Here is an 8943-nt window from a genome sequence, read left to right on the forward strand (position 1 = left end):
TGTTATAGATCATTTGTTGGCAATGACAAACGTCAAGCATTTTCTGTAAGTCTTCACAAGGTTGGTATACAATGTTGCTGGTATGGTGTGCCATTCCTCCATGCAGATCTCCTCTATAGCAGTGATGTGTTGGGGCTGTCACTGGGCTACACAGACTTTCAACTCCCTCCAAAGGTTTTCTATGGTCGTGAGATCTGGAGCCTGGCTTGGACACTCCAGGACTGTGAAATGCTTCTTACGGAGCCGCTCCTTCATTGTCCTGACCTTGTGCTTGGGATCATTGTCATCCTGAAAGACCCGGACACTCAAAATCTCATGATACACTCTTTCATTCTTTCATGTACACGGATCAGCGCCGCGTCATGATGTTGCCCCACCCTTCCATGCTACACAGTAAGTATGGGGTATTCTTCAGATTCGCTCTTCTACAAACACAACAGTTCTAGTTTGGTTTCATCTGACCATATGACATTCTCCCAATACTCTTCTGGAACATCCAAATGCTCTCTAGTGAACTTCAGACTGGCCCGGATATGTACTGGCTTATGCAGGGGACATGTCTGAGACTGCAGGATCTGGTGGTGTTACCGATGGTAGCCTTTGTGACGTCGGTTCCAGCTTCCTGCAGGTCAATCACTAGGATTGTGCGGTGCTGGGTTTTTTGCTCACTGTTCTTGTGATCATTTTGACCCCAAGGGGTTAGATCTTGCGTGAAGCCCCTGTTCAATGGAGATTATCAGTGGTCTTGTATGTCTTCCATTTTCTGATTATTGCTCCCTTGGGTGATTTCTTCTCACCCAGCTGCCGCCTATTGCAGATTCAGTCTTCCCTGCCTGGTGCAGGTCTACAATTTTGTTTTTGGAGTCCTGCGACAGCTCTTTGGTCTTCACCTTAGTGGAGTTTGGAGTGGGACTGTTTAGGGTTGTGGACAGGTGTCTTTTATACTGATAACAGGAGCCTTTACTACAGGTAATGAGTGGAGGACAGAGGAGCCTCCGGTGGGCCCAGGTTCTAATCTACTATTGGAGCCCAGAGATACAGAGGAAGACAACCTAATTTGGAGACTAGTAGCAATTATCTTCTAGGAGATGATGAAGGTTGAGCCCAAGTAACCCCAGACTGACACTGAGGGTATATGTACATGGTGCATATTATATCCAAATTTGAGTGCAGAAATTCTATTGTGTAATACAGTACTATTAATGTGAATGCAATTTTGTTAATCTGATATAAATGGAGCAGATTTTTTTCTGCAAAAGTATTGGACAGCTCAGATTTTAGAATCCTTGGCAGGCTAGATACTGGGGGGCCATTTTATCATTCACCAGTTGTTTGGCATACAAGTGGTAATCGATGGCAAAAAGGATGGGGAACAAGGCAGGCCTGGGAGAGGATGCCCTAAACAGCCTAAACCTCTGGCACAGGTTATAACTGGAATCTTCACCAGGTCGGAAATGCACGAGTAGGTTTGTGCTAGAATTACTAAGAGGTCATAACTTCTTAGTAATTCTGGAACGTTATGCTCTAGGTGTGAAAATCTCATGTGAAAATACAAAAAAAAAATAAAATGTCGACACATTACAGGTCTCATAATACATTTTTCTGCCAACGTGGCTCTGTTTGGGTTTGTTTTTTTTGCAGGACATGAGATACTTTTATTGGTACCAATTGGCTGTTCATGGACTTTTTCATTCAAGGACTTTTTTTTTCTTGCATTAGCTTTTTACTCCCCTCATTCTAAAAATGATAACTTTTTTTATGTTTCCGTTTACAGAGATGTGTGAGGGCTTTTTATCTGTGGGACAAATTGTGTTTATTAGTGGTGCTATTTAATATTACATGCAATGTACTGGAAAGCTGGAAAAAAATTCTAAGTGCGTGAAATTGACAAAAAACACATTTTCTATGTTGTTATGTGGGCTGTTTTCATTCTACGCTCCAAATGACACTTCCTCTTTATTCTTTGAGGCGATACGCTCACAGGGATACCAAATTAGGTTTTAGGAAATTTCAAAAAATTATTTGCCATTTTGCCAAATTCTGAGGCCAATGATCTTTTCACACTTTGGTGTATGGACCTATCTTACTGTTTGACCATTTTTTATTCAAATATTCATGGATGCAAAAATGGCAAAAAAAAAGTGGGGATATGGACATCTGGGCGCTATTTTCTGTTACAGTGTTCACGGCCCAGGAATATTTTTTTATATTGAAATAGAAGCAGCATTTTGGGAGGCGGTGATACCCAACATGTTTATGATTTGTACTGTTTATTTTTATATGTGTTCTTGGAAAGTGGGTTGATTTAAACTTTTACATTTTTGTTTTTAATATTTGTTTTAATTTTTTTTTACTATTATTTCAGAACCTCTAGGATACTTCAACCCTGCAGGATCTGATTGCTCATACTATATACTGTAATACTACTGAATTGCCGTATATAGCTATTTTACTGATGATCTCTAATAGCTAGCCGTTTGGAGGCTATTGGAGATCATTATACATGGCAAGCCTATAAGTCTCTATGAGACTATAGGCTCCAATTTCAAATAATTGCAACCCTCTGATGACGTCATGGGGGGCAGCGATCAGCCATAAAAGATGGCGTCACCCATCAGCAGCGATGTTAACAGTAACAGGCAGATGTCAGCTGTGTTATACAACTGACACCTGCTGTATATGGAGAGAGCTCTGCCCGTAACAGTAGGGGTTAATTATTATTTTAGATTTTGTTTTTGAATGGTGTTTATCCAAAAATCTGAAGATTTTTCAATTTATTTAATGAATTTTATAGTGAGGACTAAATGTTGTGCTATATATAGGCAGTTTCTAATGGATATGGCAATGCAATATAAAGGCAGTCCCCGAGTTACGTACAAGATAGGTTCTGTAGGTTTGTACTTTGAATTTGTAGGTTTGTACTTTGAATTTGTATGTAAGTCAGAACAGATATATTTTATAATTGTAGCTTTAGACAAATTTTTTTCTGTCCCAGTGATAATTGGATTTTCTAAATTGTTTGCTGTCATGGAAAAAAAGGGATTATCAATAAAACTTACCGTATATACTCGAGTATAAGCCGACCCAAGTATAAGCCGACCCCCCTCATTTTACCACAAACACCTTTGAAAACATATTGACTCTAGTATAAGCCGAGGGTGGGAAATGCATTGGTCACAGCCTCCCCATTACATAGCCTGCCGGACCCTGCCCCATAGTATATAGCCAGCAGCTGCCCCCCCAGTATATAGCCTGCCAGCCCATATCACCCAGTATATAGCCAGCCCCCTGCTGCAGTATATAGCCAGCAGCGGGGGAAGCCACAAAGGAGAGTTTTGATATATTTTTTTTACTCGAGTATAAGCCGAGTTTGGGTTTCCAGCACATTTTTTGTGCTGAAAAACTAGGCTTATACTCGAGTACATATGGTAATTACAGACACCTTACAGCTGGTCATTGCAACTAAAGTACAGCACCCAAAGAGGTCACATTAGGTAGTAAGGTCCGTCTGTAACCAGGGTTTTTCTGTAATTTGGGCGTCCTGCAGTAGGGGACCGTCTTCATTTGACTTTTTACTTTACTACATTTTATTTGGTAGGTGATGAATTGAGCACCATCTATTCACATCCTTATAAAACTGGATCAACTAATAAGGGCGTGAAAGGGGAGCGCAGACGAGTCAAGCAGTTTAAGAAAATCTACCATCAAAATCCATCATGATAAAACTGGGGAAACTTACTCATAGATCCAGGCACCATGACTGTAGTCATTTTGTATTTGTCTACGGGATTCTCCCTTCTAAAATCAACTTTGAAAATTATGCTAATAAGCCTGAAGGGCTCTGGGGGAATTAGTGTAAATTTCAGTCATCTTTTATAGTCGTATAGTAGTATAGTCTAGCATAGAATTACTCGGCGACAGACAGTCAAAATACATCTGCCTGTTTTTTTGAACGGATCAACAAGTCCTAATCAGAACAGTTTTTCACAGATATATTCATTTTTAGTGTTGACAAATGCTACGGTATTAGAAATGATACTGTTGGCAAATACTTTACTGCAGATGGACATTATGGCCTCCACATAGCCTGTTATTGATCTATCACTGCTTTACCTACATGGCAGATTTACCATAATAGTATTTCTCTAGATACTGATGCTAATTTCTGCATTTACTATTGGTATGTCCCATTTATATTAAGCAATGTATACAATGTCATGTCTAGAAGTATCCGTATTGATATACTATGTTCACTTCTATCCTACTTACTATTTTAGTCTCTGTAAACTAATATTGTGTTACACGTGTGTTCAGTGTGGTATAGGCAGTACCTCATGCTCCTCTTATGTTACATCTGTTAGTGTTACTATAACCCACACTACACACTAACAAGTGGGATTATTTTGTTATGTATATGCATCCTATTTGATACATAATTACATTTTTTCATATGTGTATTACTGATTAGCTTGTATACATGTATTTACTGTATTCTGATATATATGTATATATATTTATACACTCACCGGCCACTTTATTAGGTACACCTGTCCAACTGCTCGTTAGCACTTAATTTCTAATCAGCCAATCACATGGCGGCAACTCAGTGCACTTAGGCATGTAGACATGGTCAAGACAATCTCCTGCAGTTCAAACCGAGCATCAGTATGGGGAAGAAAGGTGATTTGAGTGCCTTTGAACGTGGCATGGTTGTTGGTGCCAGAAGGGCTGGTCTGAGTATTTCAGAAACTGCTGATCTACTGGGATTTTCACGTACAACCATCTCTAGGGTTTACAGAGAATGGTCCAAAAAAGAAAAAACATCCAGTGAGCGGCAGTTCTGTGGGCGGAAATGCCTTGTTGATGCCAGAGGTCAGAGGAGAATGGGCAGACTGGTTCGAGCTGATAGAAAGGCAACAGTGACTCAAATCGCCAACTGTTACAACCAAGGTAGGCAGAAGAGCATCTCTGAATGCACAGTACGTCGAACTTTGAGGCAGATGGGCTACAGCAGCAGAAGGCCACACCGGGTGCCACTCCTTTCAGCTACGAACAGGAAACTGAGGCTACAATTTGCACAAGCTCATCGAAATTGGACAGTAGAAGATTGGAAAAACGTTGCCTGGTCTGATGAGTCTCGATTTCTGCTGCGACATTCGGATGGTAGGGTCAGAATTCGGCGTCAACAACATGAAAGCATGGATCCATCCTGCCTTGTATCAACGGTTCAGGCTGGTGGTGGTGGTGTCATGGTGTGGGGAATATTTTCTTGGCACTCTTTGGGCTCTTGGTACCAATTGAGGCACGCCACAGCCTACCTGAGTATTGTTGCTGACCATGTCCATCCCTTTATGACCACAATGTACACAACATCTGATGGCTACTTTCAGCAGGATAATGCGCCATGTCATAAAGCTGGAATCATCTCAGACTGGTTTCTTGAACATGACAATGAGGTCACTGTACTCAAATGGCCTCCACAGTCACCAGATCTCAATCCAATAGAGCATCTTTGGGATGTGGTGGAACGGGAGATTCGCATCATGGATGTGCAGCCGACAAATCTGCGGCAACTGTGTGATGCCATCATGTCAATATGGACCAAAATCTCTGAGGAATGCTTCCAGCACCTTGTTGAATCTATGCCACAAAGAATTGAGGCAGTTCTGAAGGCAAAAGGGGGTCCAACCCGTTACTAGCATGGTGTACCTAATAAAGTGGCCGGTGAGTGTATATCCTGCGTGTTTCCTGCACTACTACCTAGCGTCTGCCAGAGCGATTCCCCACCATGAGACCAGAGCAATGTGATACCCTGTTTCCCTGAAAATAAGACAGTGTCTTATATTAATTTTTGCTCCTAATGAGGCACTAGGTCTTATTTTCAGGGGATGTCTTATTTTTCCATTAACAAGAATTTACATTTATCATTGAACAAAAAATCAACTTCTCTAACATTCCTATAACTCTCCAAACTCATACTGTATTTCTTGTGACTCCATTTCTATTAGAATCATTGGCCCCCAGTCTCTCATGTTTAGTAAAAGCACTTTCCATAAATGACCCTTCTTATCCTGGTAGTTGCTGGTATCACATTTGCAGCACAACAGTCAGTGATTTTATACCATGAATTCTTTCCCATGTCACAACCTTGTGCAGCATCTAAAATATTTACTAATACTAATGTACGGTGTGGGGGTGGGGGAAGCTGCTGCAATGGCGGCCGCTGGGTCTTATTTTCAGGGAGGCCTTATATTTCTAAGCCTGAACAAAATTGTACTAGGTCTTATTTTCGGGGGATGTCTTATTTTAGGGGAAACAGGGTAATAGCAGTCTCTCATTGTGGCCACACAATGAGAGGTTGACTGAAAACCCCCCATGTGAACACAGACTTAGAAGACTTTGCCAATTAATGCCACCTTTTAGGCGTGTGGAGACTTATCGCCATTCTCCACTAGGGCATTCTGGGAAATAAGCAAATATGTTTTCCGGTATGAGATAAGTAAAATAATGCCCATCACATCTTGGGAAGACACTCCTTCAATCCCTGGTCACAAAATGCAGAGCAAAATATCCCCACTGTACAATCTCATCCACATATCGATTGCTATATTTTAGGCACACTTTTGGTCGAGGGTTCTTGTCATGTAGGTAGTCCCATGTAAGGCTACAGCCCAGTTGCAGATACTTATGGTGCTCCGCAGTATTTAAAGATCTACAACTTACCAGTTAGAGCCTATTCCACCTCACAGACCAGGCCAGCTAGTGCTGCAGCTTCTCAACGTGGTCTCGCTATGCTGCCACTCGGGGTTGGCTCCAGGTTTCAGGAGGCCCCTGGCCAACAGAGCCTCAGTCGGCCCCTTTGCAGTGAACTCACGTGGGGGGCATTCAAAATTTGGACCAAGAAATTCAGACCAAGCAGCCCCTGATGGTCATTTTATATAAGCCCCTTTCACACCCTATGGATTCCTTAAATACAGCCTTATGTGCCCCCCCCCCCAGCAGCTCTGGGCCCAGGTCCTTGCCCAGGTAAGCCCAGTGCTGGCGTGGGCCCTGCTGCCACTCGTCTGACTCATACTATACCATTCACTTCATGAGGCAAATTCAACGCTACAACATTCCTAACCTCTGACTGTATTCACATTGGACCCATGCAGACAATAAAAACACAAGACCTCTTCTGCAAGAGCCAGGGTGACCCAGGGGGTGATCCCCCTCATAAAATATTAACATCTGATTATTGGTGAAGAGAAATGTAAATAAGCAATATATGTAGATATCCGTACATTGCAGATCCAGCAATTCCAGTCTGAAGAAAGCCAAGCAGATCCATATTTGTAAATGGGTTAGTGAGGTAAGCAAAGCCTGATGTCCTTCTAACTATCATAGGTTGTTTATTTAGGGGTCCCCCCTCGGTTTTAGTGCCAGGCAGCTTTGTGTGTCAATTGGATATTCCCTATATAGTGTTGTAATGTATATACAGGTCCAATGTGCAAATAACTTACATCCTACGGAATGTAATAATTCCAGACAATGGGATATCCCACTTACACTATATATCATGACTGTATACTATTTAATGTACGTGTCAGACGTGCGTGCTGCACATTAGTTATACAGATGGTGCTTCCCTCTTGCTGAACGCTCCTGAAGACAGAGGTGTCTGGAATTGTCGGAATGTTTGGATGAATTGTCATTGTGTTTGCCACTAAATCTCTTCATTTGTTTGGATTCCTAAGTGAATTATATGAGTGCCATAATGTTCCAGTAGTGAGGCCGAGGCGAAAGTAAGAACTTTAATGGGAAACAAAAAAAAAAAAAAAAAGTATAACTTTGCCTGAATAGAGACTGAGATTCCATGTAGATTTGCTGTTTTCAGGGTGAGTCAAAGGTCCCAGGACATCCTTTTATTTCTGAAACAAAAAAGGAAATTATATATCTAATTACCCCAGTAAGTAATAGGTGAGGGGTCTATCTTTTAGGCTAATTCCGAAATATGACCACCATCCTGACAGCCGGCATACAGGACCAAGGACAGGTATTTCCAATGGTAAATTGAAAGATCAGAACTGACTCAAAGATTGAAAATCAGAAATCAATATACTTTTGCTGTTCAACGAAAAATGTGATGTACAGCTATTTGACGTGTTCAGTGTGTTGTCCATGGTGCTGAACACGGAGCTGAATCCATTCATTATAAACACCCCCCTCCCATGGATAGTGGGGGCACATTGGTAACCTAGTGGTGGGAGATCAGTAAATAGATATTACTTTGCTCCTTAGTAAATGTTGTATTTTTCCAGGACAATCCAAGGGAACCCAGGCATCTTCACATTTAGGCTCCCAATAAAGAGGATGTCACCTTTCCTGACTTGACCATTTCACCAAATCTTGCATATGCCATATAACTTTCAAGCACCTCTTGCTTTAAGGCCGGTTACACACAAAATGTTTGCAGAGCATGTACACGTGCCGCATGGTGGCACAATCCCTCTGGCTGCACACAGTGCAGTGGACGTTCCACCTAACGGCCGAACAGCAACGCCGGCACTGTATTAACTGAAACTTGAACCTACGGGCCCTGTTGTCAATACCTATAGGTTTGAGCTTAAAGGGGTTGTCCGAGTTTTGAAAAAAAAATATATGTGGCTGGGAGCGGGCTGCCTAAAACAATAACGCTGTTCTTACATTCCGGTGCCCTCCCGTATCCAGTGCTGCTGTCGCTCCGGCGCCATGTAAACAAACATGGCCGCCGGAGCAGCGCTGCACTCAGCTTCCGGCCGGACACGACAACCTTCCGGCCCCCATACACAATGCTGTGTATAGGGACGGATAGGCGTACCCGGCCATAAGCTGAATGCAGCGGCCATGTTTGTTTACATGGCGCCCGGACCAGAGCAACAGCAGCGCTGGATACGGGAGGGCACCGGAAGGTAAGTACAGCTT

This window comes from Engystomops pustulosus, chromosome 2 (assembly GCF_040894005.1).
Source record: "Engystomops pustulosus chromosome 2, aEngPut4.maternal, whole genome shotgun sequence".
Lineage (NCBI taxonomy): Eukaryota > Metazoa > Chordata > Amphibia > Anura > Leptodactylidae > Engystomops > Engystomops pustulosus.